The sequence below is a fragment of the Anser anser genome, assembly GCF_964211835.1.
Source record: "Anser anser genome assembly, chromosome: 6".
Lineage (NCBI taxonomy): Eukaryota > Metazoa > Chordata > Aves > Anseriformes > Anatidae > Anser > Anser anser.
Genome location: NC_139726.1, coordinates 24716333 through 24738784, shown reverse-complemented (window position 1 = coordinate 24738784; position 22452 = coordinate 24716333). Strand labels below are relative to the sequence as shown.

At 40.3% G+C, this 22452-nt stretch overlaps 1 long non-coding RNA gene across 1 annotated transcript; it reads left to right on the top strand.

The window, feature by feature from the left end:
- Nucleotides 1-88: 88 nt before the first annotated feature.
- Nucleotides 89-21830, top strand: LOC310901408. Its single transcript, XR_014585791.1, has 6 exons — nt 89-510; nt 5741-5874; nt 12996-13067; nt 16819-16960; nt 17709-17743; nt 19442-21830. It is a non-coding gene; the product is annotated as an uncharacterized lncRNA (long non-coding RNA).
- The last annotated feature ends 622 nt before the right edge of the window (nt 21831-22452 follow it).

Here is a 22452-nt window from a genome sequence, read left to right as displayed (position 1 = left end):
GCTGGGTCCTTTCTCCCCCAAGTATGCAGCAAGTACTACCATCCCTGTGGGATTTCAGGGTAGGTTTATTTCTACACTTGGCAGGTAATGGTTTTGTACCAGGGATCTGATTAACAGCCCTGGTGACTGCCTGTAATTTATTCAAGCTTCTGGTCCAGATGGCTTAAAAAATAAAATCCCCTGCATCTCAAACAAGGATAGAAATGAAGAACTGGACAAATGACAGAAAGGGACACTTAGACTGTGACTGGTAGAAGCAACACTTAAAGGTTTTGTTGAAAATGCAAAGATTTGGGGAGGTAGAGGTGGAGGACATATACAAAGAGTTGTGGGGTTCTTATTTTGTTTGTTTTGTTTTCTTTTAAAGTGAAACCTGAATAAATATGTCCCTTCTGGTGCCTCTTCAATTCACACCTTTTTCCACCTTGTAGATGCAGATGTAGATGCTCTGACACCTTGTTGAAATGCCAGGACAGACGGACACAAACACGACTTTTTCCAGGCTTGCTGGTGAGTGCTGTGTGTCCAGACAGGCTTTGGAGAAAATCATAACAAATGCTAGGTGAGCCGATGCTAACCACCTGCATCGTGCATGTTTGGAGGGTGCTGTTTGCATCTTGTTGCTCTGATACAAACATTAGCAAAACAGAGAAAGGAGTGGGGAAATCAGAAATGTGGCCCTCTTACTGTTGTGTGAATGCGTTGGCAGCTAATGAGGATTTCACTTTTTCCCCCCCAAAATTCCCAAATCCCACAGTAAGCAGAGCCACGGTGCTGGTGGGAGGTTTGATGACACCTGGTGGCAAACGGGGATAATGCGGCAGGGAGGACACGGGTGACATCGGGGTCACTGACACTAAAGGAAAACGAGATCCAGTGGGAGCATAATGTGAGCCGGAGCCTGACAGCAAGAAGTGGAAAATAATGTGTTGTGAATGGGGTAGAGAAGTTTAACGACATTATTTTTAGTAGCAAAACCAGCTCTAATAAATGTGTTGCGTATCTTTATAAAATATTCTGTATAAAGAAACTGTAATGGGCTCTCTGGGATCAGTTACTGTCTATTTAGAAGCAAGTGCAGATAGCAATAAGATATGACCAATTAGTTTAGCTGGGTAAAGTTGTCTCCTTGGATACCATTCAAGTGACTTCAAGCATTGCTCATGCAATATAACCGGGAATACGAGCTTCAGGGTAATAAATAGGGTGTTCTAGATAACGCTTCATGAAGTGAATCTGGTGAGGAAAAACCCCTGTTCAGAGTAGAAGTTGCAAGGCTTACCAGTGCCAGTGCATGCCTTGCAGCAGGGGAGGGAGCCAGCCCCAAGCCTGCGGTGCAGTGCTGGGGAGGAGACCACGGCCTCCGCAGGCAGCCCCAGTGAGCTGGGGGATGCTCCCCTTCACTTCTTCTATTGCCAGGCTGCATCTGTGAGGCTATTAGGGCACTATGCCAGCAGTTCCATTCCCAGGTATGATCCCTGAGAAAACCCTTTTTACTGAAGACATGTGTTAATGCTTTTTTTGTGTTCTTTATTCTTCAAAAATAATCTTTGTGTTTTGTGAATGAATTCTGTAGGGAAGTCTGCCACCATTGTTACACACCTGCCAAACACTCCAGTTTTCTATCCTACCTCACAAAGAACAACTTCTTTCACTGTAAAGGCTTTTGGCACCTTTCGGTAGCTTGTCTCTTTTGCACACTGCATTTGTATGCTATTTTCTGTTTGCTTGATAGAAACAGCTCTGAAATCACCTCAGAAGTTTCACTTTAGCTCCTAGTTCCCATGTGATGTCTGCTAATAGATTGCATAGATAGGGAGATGTTTACATGGAAATGGAGGCTGTTGTAACACTGCCATGAGTATCATCCTCTCCATCTCTTGTCATGTGTCCTGTAAATGGAAACGCTGGGGTTGCATTCAGCCTGCTATCCTTAGGGCTAAGGGCACAACAGAGCTATCAGTTTGAGATTCCTCAGTTGATTGAACATTCATTTAAGAAATGTAATAGCTTATACTTCATGGAGAAGTGAAATTTAAGTTGTTTTTCTCTTTTATATCTCTGAAAATTTCATGGTTGACTCTTTCCCCATTCCATATTTTCTGTTACCTTAAATTGTGTGCTAGGCTTTTTTTTTTGTCTGTTTGTTCTTGTTCAATCTGTTTGTTTTAAGAAGTTAGACTCTTCATCTAAATTATGGGTCTCTAAATTGAAATATCTAATTATCTGAGGGCACTGGTAATAATATGACTTGCACACTGACACACACAGCTCCATTTTTCTGTCAGAATGTCCTTATTTTCACTTTGCAGTACCACAGTTAGAGGTCAGCATTTGCTCCACTTTCAGGACTCTGCTAGAAAAGAAAGCAAGCAGTAACCTTTCAAACATTTTCTGCCCCCAGCAACTTCTCAGTAATTTTCCTCCTGTTAGAGCAATACTCCCAAGCTTTAAAAGCCAGATATGAGGTGTTCTTTTGTCTTATTTATAATTTGTCTTGCTAATGTTTGTGGGTTTGTTTTTCCAAATTGTATAATTTAAATAGGTCAAACTAAAGTTTGTGAAGAAGAAATAAAATATCAATATACTCACAACATGCAAGCGAAGACTGTGCACAAGTGGCCAAGCTCTATCTTAGGCAAGTTGAACAAGCTCTAGCCAAAGCAAGAGTTATTTTTGCTTACAAGTAAGGGGAGAATTAAGCATGTATTTCCAATTTAGAGTCATATTTAAGGTCAATACCTGATCAAGCCTCAATGACAGCAATCCTGGATTCCAGTGCTCTCATCTATGGAATAAACAAGAGCCCCTGCAGAGGCTTGGGTAGCAGGGATGGGATTTGCAGTGATTTGTGGCTCCAGGGCTGATTTAGCTCTTTACATCACTGGACGTGGTGCAGATCCCACCCAGACCTGCTGCCACTCGCGGTGGGAGCTGTGTGCACCACACAGGAAGGGGGTCCCTTCACTCCAGCCCCTGCACCCTCTGCGCTTACAGGTAGAGTCTGTAACAGGCTGCAGCAGAAAGGGAGGGAAGAAAGTGCTCTTCATTTTGACTGAGGCTAGCAGGACAGGTAACAAGTTTAAATTTGAGGAAGGAAGATTTAGACATCAGGGGAAAAAGTTCTCATAGTTTGGGTGAGTAAGCATTGGCATTGATTGCTTAGGCTTTGTTCTCAAAACCTACATCAGAGATTTCATAACCTCTCAGCAAACTTTTGCCAAAAATGACTCACTGCAGAGTAATGTGTTGACTGGTGCTTTAAGATCCCTTGCCACTACAGATTTTAATAGTCTGTATATGCACGGTTCATTGATTTGCTGGTTTGTTCAATCATTTGACATCTTAGACCCAGTAATTAAATCAAAAGTCCTATATCAGCCACTAGTGCAGTTGTATTACAGAGAGCTTTGATGCACTTTTACTAATTGGCTGCTTCTGTATTATTATTTAGTGTGAGTTAACTTGTAGCCTGACTCATAGAGAACACTTCAAGTGCAAGTACCAAACAATAATTAATGCTGTTAAAAATACTCTGCAGCAAAAAGCAGAAACTGAGAGCACTGAGTGAAATATTTGTTCCTTTTTCCCTCAAAGGCTCTAGAGTTAATGATTTTACAGTGTCAACTGCTTGCATAATGACAAGGGCTTGTGGCCTTCGTAGTAGGTGAATGCATTTCCATCAAGGATACACTTTTTCTTGGAAAATCTTAGTTATTCAAGACTTCAGAGAACTAAACATTACCTCTTGTAGTCTTTCTGTTGCTTTTCCTGCCACGTACCTGGCAGTGCAGAATGGATGTGGGCTTGTGGGCAGCAACTGCTGAGTGGCTCTTCACTTGTGGGGGTGGCTCTCTGACAGAGACAGAAGTCACACTGATATCAAAAGCCATCTTCATTTTGTCTCCAGAGGCAATGAGAACAGCTGGCTAGCTCATGTTGTGAAATGTGTCAGGAAAGCCACTGGGACACAGTTTTAAGAAACTTGGTCCCACTTTCCCACTACCTCTAAATTAATAAAGACAATGAGACGTCCCCACTGCTCATTTTGCAGCTGCTAGAAGTGTTAGTCACAAATACACTTTCAGCCTCAGTCACAGGTCTATCTGATGGATAGGGAAACATAAACTGGGAAATAAATATTTATGATGTATAGTCTCTCACATTCTTTTATTTATAGATTGTTCAGTGCAGATGCCTATCACAACAGTAAAACTAAAGTTGAGCTAGATTTCAGCATTTATGATTCATTTGCCATGGAAGGCTTAAATCACCAGTCTACTAAATGGAATGGCTCTGAACTAAATTGTGAAGTCTTTATAAATGTCAACCTTGCAAAGAAAAGAAATTTGTTACACAGTTTTTTGCACTGACTGAAAAGGCTATCTGGAATGCAGGGAACTTAACTATCCCTTGAATACTAACAGCAAAACTGAGAACAACACTAGAAGAGTAGCTGCTGGAGCTGATGTTTTTCCAAGAAGACCATGGGGTTCATCAGCAATCCCACCTGGCTGTACAACAAAGAGTTTCCAAAAGTCACTTTTGCTTTGAGAAATGCAGTATCTGTCCCAGATACAGTGAAATGTTGTTATGATAAGTAAGAGGAATGGACAGTCAATTAAAAGCGTCCTCTTCCAGACATTTTACTTCTTTGAAACCCTGGGTACGTATTTTTCATGCAGTTTAACTTTGAGAGAAACGTTCATGTCTGGAGCTCAGAACTTCCTTATGAGTCCACAGTTCTCACCTTCACAGGCACTGATGGCAGTTAAAACACCTTCAAGGAGATGTTTCTTTGTGCCTGTAACAAAGCATCTGAGTCTAGCAGGGACAAAGGTCTTCATCAGCCTCTCAAGTGAAAGGATGAATACTTTGGCTCTAGCCAAGCTTAAACAGGTAAGAAATGTGGTTTAAGTTAAGCAAAACATATAAAAATGGTTGAAAATAGGTTCAATGCTAACATAGTAAGTCTTGTTTTTAATGTATAGTGCTGGGTAAGCAAAACTTCTGTGCAAGACTCAAACATCCATTATTATCTTTTATGTGCTGATAGGTAACTCTTAATCTACCCCAGCATTTCTTGCTGGGTATTTGTATTGCAAGTCATGTTAGCCAGCAATCAGGCATCTACTGTGCTTGTTATTGCTCATGCATATCAGAAATGATGATCTCGCCCCAGAAAGCCTATAGTTTAGGTATATGGGAAGACAAAAAAAAAAGTGGAGGAAAAATGAATACGACAAACAGAGAATAATAGTAATAGAAATGGCATTCCCATTCTGTTGTTAGCATGTAGCTATTGTGCTATGTCTGCATCTCTCTTCCACAGAAAGATCAGTCTGCTTTTGCCCATCCAGCTTTTGGGGATGTGTTCTTTCCATGGCTTCTAGAGTGATCAGATCTTGTCATCTTTACCCCTTAGTTCACATTGGTGCCACTTGCTTTTAGGTGTCATTCACTCTTGGACTTTTTCTGCAATTGTTCAGGTTACTTTAAGAGATGCTGGTCCTTAGCCTGGGTAGATGTTTTCTCTGACCCAGCACCTTGCACTCACTTGTTTAAAAAGCTCACTCACTAAGCCTTCCAGCACTGTGCTTTTAAAGAAAAAAATAGCAAAGGATTGTATCTCCCACATGATGCCCTCCTGTGAACCCTCACTCACTTGTCTCAAGATGTGTCTTCCTCACTGAAACTGTGAACCATTTTTAGCATTTATCATTTTTTTTTTATTTTTCAGCTCTGAAGAGGATCTCTTATCTTTCAAGGCTGGTGTTAGGTTTCAAAATTGGATTTATTTCAATACTTGAGTTTTTGAAGACCAGATCCTCTGCTGTTCCCTTGCTACCTTTCCAAACAGGCCTTCATTTGCAGGTAGGGACTGTCACTTACAGGTAACAGGAACAATTTTCTATCAAGAGCTTTATTACATCTAAAGATGGATATTTACTAAGCAAGGTAGAGCTTCTGCGTTTTTATAATGCATATTTAAAGAGTAGTTAAGCAAGTCGTGTTTCTTTGAGTTGAACTGACATGAGATCTCTAATACTTCACCCAGGCACAGTGCCTGTTGCAGAAAGCAGTTCGATCAGTACACTGTCTTTCATAGATAGTAACGCTATGTTGTCAGATTTCTTTGTGTGTGCATATATATATATATCTTGTGGCACTGCAGTAGAAAAGCAAAGAAGTTATCAGGCAGGCCAGGGGGAAAAAAAATGCCTAATCAACCCTTGAGTTTCTGGGGTTTCACTGCAACCTAGAGTTCTATTCACTCTGACCACAGTCACAGAGTGAATGGAGGATTAAAAAATGGGACTTTATGGATTTTTTTTTTTTTAATCAGTATTGATTCTATTGTTTTGGTGCATTTTTTTATTATTATTTTTAATCAGTATCGATTCTACTGTTTTGGTGCCTGATCAATCTAAAGAGTGATTCTCGTTCTAAAGACTTTTTGAAAACTAAAACCTAAGATAGTTAGTCCTGTGGACAGACCTCTGCCTGAACACTTGCAAGCCTTCGTGCTATATGAAAAGTTGGTTCTTGCAGCCTGTTTTGGTTTGAAGTGCAGTCAGTGCTTGTTAGAAATTAAACAGCACATCTGATAACACAGCTCAAGAGTTGTCCTTCTGCTGATTCTTTGGGAAATAGTCTCATTTCAGTTACTTGTTTGGGTTTTGGTCCAAATCAAGCTGTTTGGACACATCTCTCACTGTGATAATTCACGTTCAATTTCAGGTTTCTTGACTTAATGAAGCTGAAATCGCATCATTGTTTTTGAATGTATATACTTCCTGGGTAGAAAAGCTCTACCAAATTTTTATACTTTTAGTTGGTAACTTACACTAGCAGGCTGCAATATCATTTGCTTATCTTGTTTTTTTTTGTTTTTTTTTTTTTTTCTTTTGGCATCAGAAGCAAATAGCACAGAAATAGATTGGCTTGACTGGGGGAGACAGGACTGTTCTGGTGCCTAGAAACTAGCTTTGGCTGCTGCTTGAATACAGATGTTTGTGTAGGTGATAGGCTTAAAGGTCTGTCTTCCTACTGAGGACCTCACAGAGAACTTTTTTTTTTTTCCTGAAGGAGCCCAAATAAGCCTGTTTTGGTCTGTTTTCTTGCCATCATTCTGTTCTGAACACTCTTAGTGGGGTTTACAAGCAACAAGCTTCCCAAGAAGCAGGAGTTAATGCATGAGTAGTCCACCCACACTGTTCAAAGAGGAGCCACGTTTTGTCCTGCATTCCCTGCAGCATGGTGCAGCCGCCTCAGTATGGCCACAGGTAACTATGAGCCTGGTCCCATGCTTCAAAAGGTCACTTTCATTCCTTCCTGATGACAGAGGCCAGCCTGTTTAGCTAATTTAGCTGTTCTCTGAGTTACTTGCTCTATAAGCAAGTCTCTCTAATGTGATGAATCACTGAAGGTGAAGAAGCAGGTCTAAAATAGGGGAGTTTAAAAAACTATCGTATCCTTCCCTTAATTAAAGGTTTGGAGTGAGGCACATAGAGGGAAAGAAGAGATAATGAACTTCTCACTTTACACGTAGCTGATTTTCCTTCCCCCTTTAATCTTGGGTTTAAACATGTCTGGCAGAATCCCAGCCTGGAACTGCAAGCCTCTGGTGTGCTCCATGAGCCCAGGAAGAGCACCTGGTCCACACCAGGATGCTGATACTCCTTTACCTGTTTACATGGATGTCTATTTCCATTTTCTTTGAATTGCATACGGTTGAATTTCAGGCCTTCCAGGATTCATACAGAAAACTTAATTTAGCTGCAAGTAACAAAAAGAGAAACTAGAAATTCTTTAAAATAAAACATTCCTGTGACTATCCTACTGGAAGGACAGTGAAGGTGTAATATGAATAAAGAAACAATCATAAGAAAGGTCTCTCTCTCAAGTGTCAAGAAGTCTACAGGACTACGATCACTATGGAAATTCAATCTGCCTGCTGCTGCTTCTGCAGTGGAGGAGTTGAACTGTCTTGTTCAGGCTGGCAGCAACAATTTCATGTTTGCCATGGCCACAGAGAACGTGCAGTAGCTTTTCAGACCTATGCTGACAAAGTGGCAATTCTTGCAGTGTTCAAAAGACTGAAAAAAAAAGAAGGCTATGCATTGATACCCATGTGAGCCTCTTAAAATTCTCATATCTTCAGTTAAGCTTTTGCAGTCCTGTTTGACTCCTCTGCTTGCTGTAAGTCAGAACTTCCCACTTCACCGCAAGTTTGTATGGCTTCCCTTGCCTTCACGGACAAACTGCAAAGAAATCTGTGATTTATCACATTCAGAGGCAAGGAGAGTCTCTTTTGACAGTGACAGACTAGGCTAAGAGCAGCAAGCAGGCACTGATACTGGTACTTCCTAGTCGAGCAGATCCTTCTACCAAGCGCAGGTGAAAATGTACATCAGGATGGTTGCAGAGAGCCAAAACGAAGCCAGCTCTTCCACTGCTCATCGTTAGACAATAAAATACTTCCTTGCCTGGGAATGTTTGGAAGCAGCAAGAGGGGAATCTTCTCCTGCAGAAACTGGAGATGTGGTGTGTCACGGATGCTCTGCATGGATGTACTGGGAGCCCACAAACCCCATTGATGAGTTTGTTGCTCAGGAAGAAGCTCATGGGGGTGTCCAGGCAAGGCAAGGTAGCATTGTGCAAGTGCACAAAATGCTTGGATTGCAGAAATTGCCCAGCATGCTGAAAGCTGAGTTACTGTAGGGCAGGTTTCCTTCGCATGAGTTGTCTCGCTCAATGGTCAGAGCAGAGAAGCAGCTCCAGTGTCTTATCTGCTCCTTATGGTGCCTCCATGCCCTTCACAAAGCCTACAGTCATCTCAGGTCTGCTGAAACTGGTGTGCCTAGCTCTGACAGCCACAATTCCTCTTGTGCTGTAAAAAGAAAGTGGCCTGCTTGAGGAAGGTCAAACACTGTGCAAAACAAACCAACAACAACAACATTTGCTGTACAAGTAAGGGATACCAAATACAAGAATTCAGGGTGAAACAGGCTTCAGTAAAGAGATGCTGCAATTGTGGTCTTGGTGGCCACCACTCACCATGGCCCTTCTGTTGTGCCTTTTAAAAAGGTGGATGCTTAACTGAAAACTCAGATTAACAAGGCCCCAGTGCACAACCCCTTCTCTTCCTTTGATGGTTTGCAAAAATCCTTTAATTTCTCTTGAATTTGACTTGTTTAACAGAAATGTAAAATGTTATGGTGGCAGACCTGCACCACATCTAATGCTGTGGAAGAACAGGTTGGATTTTTTTCTAGTGTTTTTAGTGGGGAAAAATATATATAGATATATATATTAACAGAGTTTGGAGGGACTTTGTCCTGAAATGGTTTTACCTGCAAGCAAATATGAAAACAAAAACCCACTGAGTTTTTAGTTTTTATTGACAAAAAGTATTTCAGTGGGAAATATCAGGTAAATACTACTCTATTTTGATCAACATTTTCCATAGAAAATGTTCAATAAATACTAACTGCTAATATCTTTGCTCAAATGTAACATAAAAAACAATGTAATAATTAAGTACCGAAGGGAATGTTGGTCTCTGGTATTTTATACTTAAGACTCTTATTGCCTTGGAAGGTAATATATATATAATAGCATCCTGATGAAACCCTGCTGTGTTATAGAGAAAGCTGCAGTGCTAAATTTTCAAAACTATCATAAATGTAATTACCTCCTGCTGAGAATCTAAATGCTTATTCATAGCACCATTACTTTCAGTAATTAAGTCTGTAATTTCCTTCAGACTATGATTTGTTCCTTCCTAAATCATAAAAGCCAGGCCAAAAAAAAAAATTATATTTGATCAGTTAATGTATAGAAATTTCATTAAGTTTGCTCCATGCCAGAATGTACATTAAATCTTCACTGTTTGAAGTGAATCAAAGCAGCTTTTAAATTCTGCCTGAGGTGGTAGGGAGCAGTGAGGAAGGAGGATGACCCACTCAAGGGAGGGGTGTATGTGTGTGTTTCTGTCCATCTATCTGCCCCAGCGGTTTTTAACACCTGCCAGCCAGCTAGGGCAGGGTGCACAGATGTGCTTCTCCTCTTCCGTATGCAACAGCCAGTTTCCAGCTCAGCAGAAGGCACAGCCAGGTTCGGGGTGGTTCTTGCTGCCCGCAGAACTCTGCTCCAGGTGAGGCTGCCTTCCCTGGGCAGTGCAAGGAGCTGTGCTTGCCTATGGAAATTTCAGTCATCGTGACACTTGTCTTTTTTCTGCCTCTTTCCGCCTGTAATATGATATAGGTAAGAGAATATAGTCAGAAGATGGTAGATAATGCTTCTTAATGATAGGAAAATCTAAACTAGATTGGTCCTTGATTTTAAACGCATAGGTTGAGTTAATGCTGTGCAGCAATTGCTGGTTCATACAGCAGAAGCATACCCAGATCCTTATGTGTGCTGAATGTTAATACAGTATTTCCTTTTTTTTTTATTCAACTCAATTTGCTTCCAATTTTTCTCTTCCTCTACATGTTTTTTCTTTTTTTTCTGTCCTGTCAGGAAAGAAAAATCTTACTGGTTGCTAAGTAACTCTTGCAGTACTGCTGCAGATGTGCAATAGGCGTATCTGTTACTATGATGCTCTTTAGTTTTTGAGTAAAAAAATATTTTTCAGTAACATCAATGTAATTTTGAAAATAATGATGGCCTGATAAAAGAGGATGCTTCTTATCCCAGATGTTTCCAGCCATGTATTCATTATATCAGCTGACTGTAGAAAAAGGCTTTTGGAGGGAACTGGATTAGCCTACAGTGTTCTCCAAAGTTTTATGGGAATGCAGTGTAGGTGGCTAACGCGGCAAAATGAAGTCCCACCAACTCTTTTGCACAGCTCCTTGTAGGTAGCCCATCTGCTACTTGAGTATCATGGCTGTCCTTTCTGAAATCACTTCTCTGAGCACTACAGACCTGTTTGAGCTCGAGGAGGCCCCATACCAAGCAAAATTCCCCCATTCACCACCAGCACTTCAATCTGTGGCCCATGGGGTGGCAAGTGGTTGTTTCCCAACTGGTCCATGTGGGGGACAGCAGCTGCCTCTGCCATCTTTTCCTCCTCTGCGTCAGAGCACTGTGCTGGTGCACAAAAAGAATAAAAGCTAAAATCACATTGATCATTCATTTGGGAGGAAAATACCAGAATGCATACATAATAGAGAATGATTGCACTACTGATAGACTTCATTTTAGCATTTACTAATTCTGACATGTTTGACTTTGTACCTGCAGCAAGCTTTCCATGTAGATTCTTTTTAGCAGTAATTATGTATAGATAGACTCTCCTCTTAGCGTGGGAGGAACAAAATAGTTGTAATAGTTGACATTACTCAACATTAATGCATGGCATTTTAAAGATGTGTGTATTGTGTTAATGTTTCATTTACTGTAGCTGGATTAGGAGGTTTCCATTTATGTATTTATTTATTGTATTCATTTTAATCAGATGTGTCCATTAAATGTAGGATGTGGCATTTGGATTTTTTTAGCGTATACTTGCAGGAGATTGATTTTTGCCTGTGTTTGCAGAGAGTGAAGGAGTTTGCCCGTGTAATCTCCAAAAAGGTCAAATCTTGACTTAATAAATGTATGATTCAGGAATATAATGCTTGTTCTTTAGGACATCACATTAATATTTATTGGGGTCTGGATTCTACAAAGACCTGCTAATTAGTTACAGAGTCTTTTGTGTATTGGTTAAACTGGCTTAAATCCAGTTTTGCTCAAGAGGGATTAGAATTGCTCCCATTATGATAACTCTACTAAGCAGAGGACTCATATTCCCATTAATTCCTACTGCTCAGATTAGTGTATTGGTACATCTTTCTGCCCCAATTAATAGCTAGTGGTAGCCAACACTTTTAATAAACTCAGTGAAGAATATTTCCAAGGAAAAGCACCCCTTAATGCTGATCTTGGAGTGAGAACCAGGTGGCCTTCCAGATATATCAGTCCAAATTTTAATAGCATAAAAAAATAAAAATGAAGATGGTTACCCTTTTGAGACAACTACAGAAAAGCAATGCTCACACTGGAGCAGAGAGAAGGGTCTGCTGTCCAAGTAAAGGACTTCAAGGCACAGCTATCATTGCAGTACTGTATGGGGGAGGGAGGACTTACCCATATATCGTGCAAGATGGTGTGGTACAAACTTCAACAGGCTGAACTGAGCCCGTAAATCCCCCAGACTCGCTCTGGATGAGTCAGCTATAACTGCATAGCACTAACTAATCAAATATACCCTGCTTCTGGAGTCAGATCAGTTGTTTCTCAGACACCTTTGATTATAGAGCTGAGTGGATAGGAAAAGGTAAGATTAGACAAAGCAACTAGTAATCTCAATGTGTTTGTGGAGAAGGAAAGAGAATGTACATAATGTAACAGCTGAAAAAGAGTGTGCCCTGGTAGAAAAATCCCTACAATGAGTGAACTTAAGACAGGCTTACAACTTAAAGCTCATGCCTTATGTTGAGGGAAGAAGCTACAGAGTCAAAATTGGATTGAAAAAATATGAGTGGAAAAGATCTAAAAAAGAATCATGTGGCACAGAAGGACACTAAATAGAATCACCAGAATCATCTAGGTGTTTTTTGTTTACTTGTGTTTTTTCTTTAAAAAAAAAAAAAAGAACACTGTCACAGGTATGCCTCTAAAAGGAGCAAAGCAATGGGGGAATAAGAGTATGTTTTGTCAGCCCAGGATGCCCCAGGTGATCGTGGTTCTTTACACAGAAAGCTGGTGATATGGACCAAGGTGGGGTGGATGCTGAGGAGCAGGTTCATGTCTCATGGAGATGCTGAAGCAGGGGAAGGAAAGTAAGTACGTATATATGCCAGAGGAAATTGAAGAAAGTGTGCTCAGTCATAAGTAACTTCAGCAGACCAGTGTAAATCTTAAAAGCACTTTCTGGGCCAGGCAGCAAGAGGTAGGACTTGCCTGACCTTGAATCAACAGAAACTTCTTCGTTTTCATAGTGAACATAACATCTGATAACAGTGACTCAGCTGAAGAACTTTGCACCTCTGTGAAGTATCACCAACACTGTGGTAAGTCTGGAATGATAATGAGATTTTAAAAAACACTGGGATGTGGCTGTGGTAATGTTAACTCCTGTAATTTTTTTGTTTTGTTTTTCCTTATGACAGGTATTATTCTAGAATAGAAAAATATTATTTCATAAAATCACGTTTAAGCCCCATGGCCTGAATCTTTAGGAATTTCATCTCTAGGTGAATGGGAAAATAATGGGCAGGGAGCTAACCCATCTGCATAAACTATTTACCCAAGCTCCTAATGGGGTAAAACCACAGAGAATATTGGCACACAGGGAAAAGTCAGCAATCAGAAAGCTTCATTTGCATCAGCTTTCAGATCAGCACTCCCCCACTGATGATTTTGAGCCAACATAACAGGAAGCAAATTAAAAATTAGTTTAGATAGTTAAGCTGAACTTAAACGTAGGGTTCAGTTCAGAGTCCTCCCTCTCTGCGAGCCCTTGTGGAGTGTCCCACATTATGAGCACCTCACCTCTGCTCCGAAGTGGTGGCTGGCTGCTTGTATTCCTGCTACAAGAGAGGTATCAAAATAATGACCTACCTCTAATACTAGCTTAAGGGAATATATTATGTATCATCTGAAACACATTGCCAACGGCAGTGTTCAGGCTGAAGCTGTGTTTCTCTAATAATAATGTCTCTCGCTCACGCTCCCCACCCTTCAAGAATCCAATGCTTGGAAGAGGGGAATAATTTTTAAGGGCTCTCAGAGGATATATAAGTGGTTCCAGAAATTCTGGCTGAGAGCTTAAAGATATATGCTAAAGACCCTGAAATGCACTGAACCGGTCTTTTTCTGGTTATTCCAATCAGCTAAGAGAGGGCTTATATGCTGTGAAGCTTCTGGTTTTTGTTAACACATGCTCACACACACAATGGCGTTCTGTTGAATTGTATCCAGAACGTTAATTATTCTTCAGAAGGATTTTGGCTTTCTCTGAGGACAGTCTGCACCCCCCCCCCTCTTTTTTTTTTTTTCATTGGAGAAATCTTTTGCCTTTGTTTAACAAATAGGTGCAGTGGGGAAATACTTGCCTGGGAAATTTCTGCAGGGAATGAGATGCACAAAGATCTTGATGCTGCAGTCCAAGATAAATAAGACATTTTAATACTCTTAGCAAATGAAAATGCAAATCACAGAAAAGTAGAGGAGGCAAAAATATATTCCCTGGCCTGAACATTCAGTGAAAGGGAACAGGACTGGGAGGTGTCTGACAAGCACATTATTTGCAGTTTCCTACTAATTGAGTGTTATCTGCATTGCTTGCGGCTGTCATTCCATGACCAAATGTATTTGTAGAAATGCCAGTAGTTTCAGAGAGATGATGCACTTACCAGAGAAAATTCTGAGCACTGTAAGGAGACTGTAAGCAAATGCTAAGTGATTGAAGGGACGTCCAGAAGGATTCTTTGCACTTGTCAGGAACCAGTCCTTAAAACCTAATTAGTGTGACGTTTAAATTATCTGTTACAACTGAAGATTGTAATTGGAGTTTTCTTTGTTTGTATACATGAGTTCAACTTGCCAGCATGCAGTACCTCTCTACCACCTAAGAAAGAACTGCTGCCTAAGCAGTGAGATTTAGGTGAGGCCCAAAGGTAGCTGGCAAAGAAGGAAATATTTTTAAAGGGACTTGAGAAAGAGGTGACACAACTCTGAGGTTTGGGAAGCAGAGAAATAAAGGAGAAAAAATGTAGTGTCAGGGAAGAATATATGTGATGATGATGACAGCAGATATTTGAGGAAAAGATGTGGACAAAAAGAGGAATAGGAGTGAAAGAAGGAAGACTTGTGCAACAGTGGGAAAGACTGGATCATAGAGGAATAGAAATTAGGCAGAGGAGAAAGAGAATATCTTTATTTAACAGATATGGCTTAACAAGTCTTCTGACACATGTTAATTTACTCTTTGCAAATTGTAGAAATTATTATGTACATTTTTAATCCTTTCAATGGTAATACAATGTATGTTAATGTTCACTTTCAACTAGAGATCAGAACACATTTCATTTCCACTGTTTCAACTTTGGGGGAAAATATGTTTTTATGGAGATGGAGCAATACAAATGACTGCATTTAAAAAATTCTGTAATTTCTATTGTGTGGATACGTAATAGAGGCTTTGAAAAATAAACCTCCAAACATTCCAAAGTTTTCCAAAATCAGATCTGCATCGACGCATCCCACTGCTAGCAATGCCACTTGCCAGCTGTCAAATCCCCTGATATATTGTATAGGTTGTGATGCTTTTGCCATGGATTATTGATTGGACCCTGCGGTCAGCACATCATTGGTGATGCTGCTCCTGCCTGCAGGCATGCAGTAGGTGCCTGCCTGCTCTAGCCGTACCAGTGCCTCTCTGTTTTCAACAGCATTCATCATTGCAGAAGAGCAAGAGGGATAACTGAAGTTCTGTGGGCATTTGAAATAGTTCAGCACCACTCTATTCTGTAAAGTCTGTCAAGCTTTATATGTTAGGAGACAAGCTGAAATTGCTGTTTGAACGATGTATGCAGGCAGAAAGAGATTAAAAGCTACTCTCAGCACATAGCACCTCTTTCAAAGTGCTGACCAGCAGTTTGTGTTTAGACAATAATTTGGGGCTGAGAGGATAATTTCAGAGCTATTCCTACCTGCCTCTGGCCAGTGTGAGGGTGTAGGGAAAGGGGATTTTGCTACTGACTGCCTTCACGCTCTCCTACTTTCCAGTGGTGCTAATCTGGAAGGTCTGAGGACATTCAGGGACACTTATATGCCAAGTTTAAGATAACAAAGAGCCAAAACAAGATTGGACTCAACAGGGTTATTTTTCCCCAAATTATGGGTTTGTTCCTTTGTATGCTTTTATAAATGTGGTAAGTTTTAGGACGTTATCTCACCCTCAAAGACTACTGGCATGTACTGTTGGTGAGGACTTGTTTGGAAGATGGCTTCTAGCATAGGTTTACACAGATAAATTCAATAATGTAAAAACCCCAGCAGGAACTGCTGCATACAGCTGTGTGCTTTAGATGATCCCAGAACAGTGCTGCTTACCAGCCACTATGGATGTACAATGTCTCCCAGATAAGTTGCTAATAAAAATGGTAAAGTACTCCCATTCTAATGATGCCATATCTCAAAACCAACCAACCAACCAAAAAAGTCCCACAAAAAGTAAAAACAAAAAATCCCTACAGGTGAGAATGATTTCTAAAGTGAAAATGGACATTTTTTTTGAGTGCCAGCAAGAATGAGGGAAAGAGCTGTTTATGTCTTCAGAGTTGATGAACATTGAGAAGAAGGAGAGAACTGAAAAAGTACCTGTCAGAGATTTGAGAAATTTTGTGTTAGCTGACATACTTGTCCTTTTGAAACAAGGAGACGTGCTATAATCACACTGGAAAGAGTTATAGATCACAATTTGGTCACTGCAGACATGAAAACAACAGAAAAGGAAGGGTGTGGTGCAGTTCAAATATATATACCCCGAAGCCATGACCGGTTTAAATCATACTGGAATACACACACAATTCAGCTTAAAAAGAATTGCCCTGTTCCTGTAAATACAGCAGAAAGTGTCCATTAAAAGAAATGAAATGTAATGATAAGTTCTGCCTACTATTATGACCAAACTGACTTTTTATTTTACGCTGCAATTTATGTTCCTACAAGGTTTCAGTCAAGCCATTTATTTTATTTCTTATTTTGCTGTTTCAAGAAAGAGCCAGGAAGATCAGCTGTAATCTTCTCTCATTTTAGACAAATGCAATCCTGATGGCTGTGGCCTAAAGGGCAGAGTTGCCCTTACTCTGGAGGAGGAGGAGGAAGACATCGACATCTGGTGGCAGGACAGGAACAAAGGGTGGGCTCCAAGACATGCAGCTTGCTGCTGATGGTACAGGTGAGATACTTCTCTGTGTAATAAACAGGCATAGAATAATGCAAGAGAAATTGTGTAGCTGCAATACTGAGCATAAGTCCGGACAACTTAGCTCACGTAAATATGACTTAGTGAGCAAAAGGTGTCGGCTGACGAGGCAAGACAGGAAGTCCGTTTAATGTCTCCTTTGGTTAGCTAAGCCCTGTGCACAGTCTGGCTAGAGAGCAGAAGGGGCTGAGGAGCAGGCGCCATTAGCAGAGCTGCAGTGACTACTTACACGAATTTGGAACTGCAAAGGCCTTCTGGGGCCATGGGCAGCCGAGGTAAACACCAGCACAATCAGTACAGGACAACCTGTTTGAACCCACAGAGCTTCAGGAGCTGTGGCCTTGCTCCCCAGCAGTGTGGGCAACACCATCCCCTCTCCTGACAACTATAACATGACCGAGGTGTTACTATAAAATGACAGAAAGAGCTGCAGGACCCAGCACCAGAAACCAAAGAGAAGGATTTTACAGTCTGCTTGCACTTCTGGGGAGGAGTGGCTACTGGTTGTGTTACACCGTTGCCTGGTTCCCACTTCCTCCTTCCCCCTTCCATGAAATACTGTTCTAATATTTGAGTTCATCTGTCAATTACAAGTGGGAATATTTAGCTCCCTTTGTTTTATATAAGTTTTATATAGGTTTTAGGGTATATGTTATATGGTCTTTACTTGAAACTCCTAAAATATCAATCTAGTCCTTTTTTTTTTTTTTTTTTCTGTCAGGAAAAACCTGACAGGGGTTGTGTTCCCCCATCTTCGTAAGTGTAGTATTTTCTGAAATATTTTGTGGTTCAGATTTGGATATTAAGCACTAGTAAATGCTCAGAAAAGTGGGAGAAGTTCCTTATGCTGCTATGTACTTCCCTAGGCTGCAGGGCATCACTGAATCTTCAAATTTGTTCTTGTTTAAATTATATATGTCAACACCTCCCTTCTTATTACAGCCTGAACAAGTGCTTTAGCTATTTCTAATAAACAGGAGGTCATCAATTGCCTAGCAGTTGTTTACAGCACCCACCATTACATTAAATGTCTCTGCAGTCCTTAAAACATTGGCTTGCATTTTAGTGATGACTTCATACCGTCTACTGTGAGGCACCAGGAGGATAACAAGTGACTCGCAGCCAAAGATCAGTTTGTGTGAGGAGGCAGCATCCCCTCCCTCCCTCCGTCCCTCCCTCTCTCCCTCCATGGGGTGAGGGATGGAGATAGCAGAGATGTTCATGCTGCGCCTTCCTTGGGCCAAGCACGGGGGCGTGGCATGATGTTCTTCACAGGGACCTCTAACATCTTTTACATGCTTTCTTGCTCTTGTTCTGAAATACTCTGGAGTTACTCATTTTACGGACGTAAGGCCTTACTCATTTGTTCCAAATTTCCTTTAAAGAATGGAAGAAAGCATGAAATGTAGGCCACTGTGTCTACCCTGGATATCAGCAACTGCTTGTAGGAGAAATGAAATAGACTGTATTTTCATTTTTGTAACTTGAAATGACTGGTGAGGGATTTGTATATCATAGTTAAGTTCTTTGAACTATGCTAAATTTCAAAAAACAGGAGAAAAACCTGCAGCTTAATGGAAGTTACTGGTAGTTTGGTTATGATTTTGAAGTCAATCTATAGTCTCTGCATACTTTAGATTTGGACTCTGGCAGAGAACTATGAACCTCACATTGCAAAGGTCCTGATGACCTTCATAACAAGTAAAGTTGTACTTCTGTAATGGCCTCTACCGTGTGCTAATTTCACATCAGAGAATGCTTGTCTGTTATTTAGATCACCATACTTTTCTAGCCCATTTTCCAGTGTCGAAGTTACTAAGTAATCATCTGTTACTTCAAATAATATAAAAATAGCATGTCATTACCATTAAGCACCAACTGCAAGGATTTAATTTTAAACCATTTCTCCTTTCCCTGACTGAAGAAATGGCTCTGCGATCATTTTTAACCTTTCATCAGCATAATTGCCAAATAATTAACAATAGTTAAATGATGAGAACCTGAGAGAATTGAAAATTATTATTGAAATATATATTTCACTGGAGCAATGACCTACATGAATGTTTCAAAATAAAAGCAATGTATATTTGTCAGCAGAGGCAACACACACTCTTTATATATGCTAGATGTTCTTTATATGTGCTTGTGCCTTAGTCACCTATAGCCGTATAGGCATAAAGACCCATCTCACTGAAGAAAACTGCTCCTCCAAGGTTATTTTATCATGCTTTGCAATGTCTTCATTTCCACTAACACAAATTACTTATTCCACAGAAAAAGCGGTGGAAACCAGTATAAAGACTCTATAATCCCTTTCTAATTTTTGTAGCAGATACTGCTTCCTTGCTTCTGCTAGCAGAGCAGATTAGTCTGCTGAGTTTTTCCTGCAGTTTCTCCATTTTTCTCAATGAGATCCATGTGTTGATTTTTTTTTTTTCTTTATACACCCTTTAGGAGCTGAAAGTCATCAGCCTCTCCATCCTGTCCCATCTCTGTGAGTCATCAGGATTTACTCACTCCCCTTTGCCTACTAACTTGGGTATGTTTAGAAGGTGCTTGGATCCTGAAGACCTGCTCATCTGGGTGCTACCAGCACATCCTTTCCTGCTCTTTGTTCCAGGCACTCCTATCTATGTTCCACTTACACTAATCTTAACATTTCTACTCCAACTCTCTGCATAGAAAGGGTAGGAAGATGGGAAGGTACTGGGGGTATTTACTGGTGTCCGGAGGAGATCACATGTAGGAGAAACCAAGGGGGCACAAATGTGTCAGAAGCTTGGCTGCTCCCAAAAGGAATTATTTTCCTCCCTTCCCCCTCCCCCCCCCTTTTTTTTTTTTCAAAAGTTCAGGCACTTATCAGTGCACAGTGTTATGATGACACTATTAGGAATCCCAAATAAAACCTCTCTATGGATTTTCATCAGCTCCTTCTCAAGTTCATCCTTCTTGTAGACGAGTTTGTCTTTCCAATAGCTTTTTGGTAAAATCATGGAAACTTCTCTGTGGCTTTCACTCCCCTTTTTAAGGGTGTGGATATATCTTATATGTAATCACACTTTCTGCAATATTCTTCTCTTCAGTTGCATCATGTACTTTTAGTGGTGGATGTGATGCTGCAGCCAGTGGCTGATGCAACTACCCTTTGAATTGCAGTTCCTTCTGGGTTCACTCAAGCCTTTCATAGCCATTTCTTTCTCTCTGCTTGCTTTCATCTATTGCCACACCATTCATATTGAGTCCAAGTTTATTTAATTTTCTGGCTGAGGTTTTGGGGGAAGTAGTGGTAGAAAGCATGTTTTATTTTGTTTTTTTTCTGCTAGTGGTTCCAAGGTAGATTGCCGAAGTACCAGTAGTGCCTATACAACCCTAGTGATCCTTCAACTCCTGTCCTATATTTAAGCCCTTGAGCTGTTTAAATCTGGAGCACCTGGCTGGAAACAAAGGCAAGGGGCTGTCTGAGTGTTTTCACAAATAGAAGTAATGTGTCTCCTGCTTCAACTACATCCCCTCCACTTCTTCATGGACTATTTAGCACAAGGGTGTTCAGCAGGCTTTGCCTTTGTTCGACACCTGCTCAGAAAAGCTGTTGAGTACCAGAGTCCATTGGAGTACGGCAGCCCATTCATGCTTGCTTTTGAAAATGCAGGTCTAACACTAGCACAGCAGTTGTGATCCTTTGTGGGAAAGTGCTCCAAATGCAAATTTTAATCAATGCTATTTCCTTATAAAATCAGTCCCTCCAGCTCCCTAATTATCAGCGCCAGGCTCTGAATTGCCATTATACCTCTCATATTGAGGTCCAGATTGAAACTGATATCTTCCTGTGCTGCACAGGAAAGGATTATCACCCTGCTGCTCTACCAGGGATGGGAGCATACGTCAAGCTGATTAGAACATTTTCCTCTCTCCTGTGCACAAGGTTCCACCACTGCAGCTCTCTTACTGTAAAGCTACTTATTTTTATTCTTCTTATAAAAAATAAAATAATAAAAAACCCTACATGATGCTTCTGTGTATTGTCATTCATAGCTATTTTTAAGAAATGGCAAAATCAAGATTGAGCCAACAGTAAGCTTATTTTTTTTATGCAGTTCATAAGTACTGTGACCACACCTGCTGTTTCCCTATGCTAACATTTTTGCAGCCTCCTGCTTTCTCTGAACAACCAAAAGCTTCTAGATCAATAAAAGAAAGTAGATGTTCAACAGAATGGCTTACAGACACCTGAGCTTTCAAAACCATGGTGAAATAATTTCCCTCCCCAGTAAAATACATGTGAAACTCTTTGGCAAGCGAGTGCATGTTCTGCTTTGTTATGTGTAAATAGAATAAAAAAGAAAGCATGATTCCTACATTTGAATTGTTTGGAAAATAATTGTATGCTACCTGTTTCCATTACCAACAAGAAGAGCTAATTTTTTCATTTAATAATATAAAAATCATCATATGTTTTTATTAGGTTGTTTAGTTTCCTTGTGGTTGGATATAACATTGTTATACTTAACTACTATATATATAATTTATTATTGGTGATAGTTATTGCTAATAAAATAGTCAATGAAAATATGAATATTATATTAAAAGTTGAATCCTTTTACTGCAACAAACTGTTTTGCACATTTTAGAACTTCTTTGTAGATTCTTTAAATGGAGAGTCTTAAGAGATTTTTGCAAAGCTTTGAGGAAAGTCTGTCTTCTTGCATTTAAACCTGAAATCAGAAATGCAGGTTATATTTTTACAAGATTTTGCAGCAGCTCAGCACTTGGGATATTGTAGTTTATTAATGACTTCTGGGGCCCTGCTCTGTCAGAGAAGCCTGAAAATGTAATTTAAAAAAAAAAAAAAAAGCATAGTGGTCACAGATAAAAATAAGGATAATAATGAATATACAGAATAGAAAAAAAAATTGAAATCTATTTAAGGGTGAATGTTTTGAGGCATAATCTGGATTAAACCCAAATGCGATGTTTTATTTACCAACTACAACAGAAAGACTCTAGGCTTTTGTTCGCTTCTTATTTTGCTGTGCTGCAGATTAGCTGCTGCAAATGTTTAAAACTGTGTACCTGTGTCCTGCTCTGAAAGAGAAGCAGAGATGCTGTGTGTTTGCAGTTGTGATCTGGGAAGTATCCAGCACACTCCAGCTCTGGGAGGGAAGCAGTGTTTGAGAGGAGTAACTTGGGCTGGCCTCTAATGGTTGCTTTAGAGAACAGAGGAATCCAAAGGTTTGTCAGTTTGACTATTATTTTCTGCAGCTGAACACTCTTTGTGTGCCTATTCCAAAGGACTTCTGGTAATTAAAAATCTGATTTTGTAACTTTTATATCGTCCATATACTTAAATGGTTTATAGGTGATCTAAAGTCTAGACCACAGCCCTGCTAACAGAGCAACAGAAATGTCTGAAATGAACAGGGCTTCTTGTTGGCAGTGGCTGCCTGTACGGATCCAAGCACAAGACG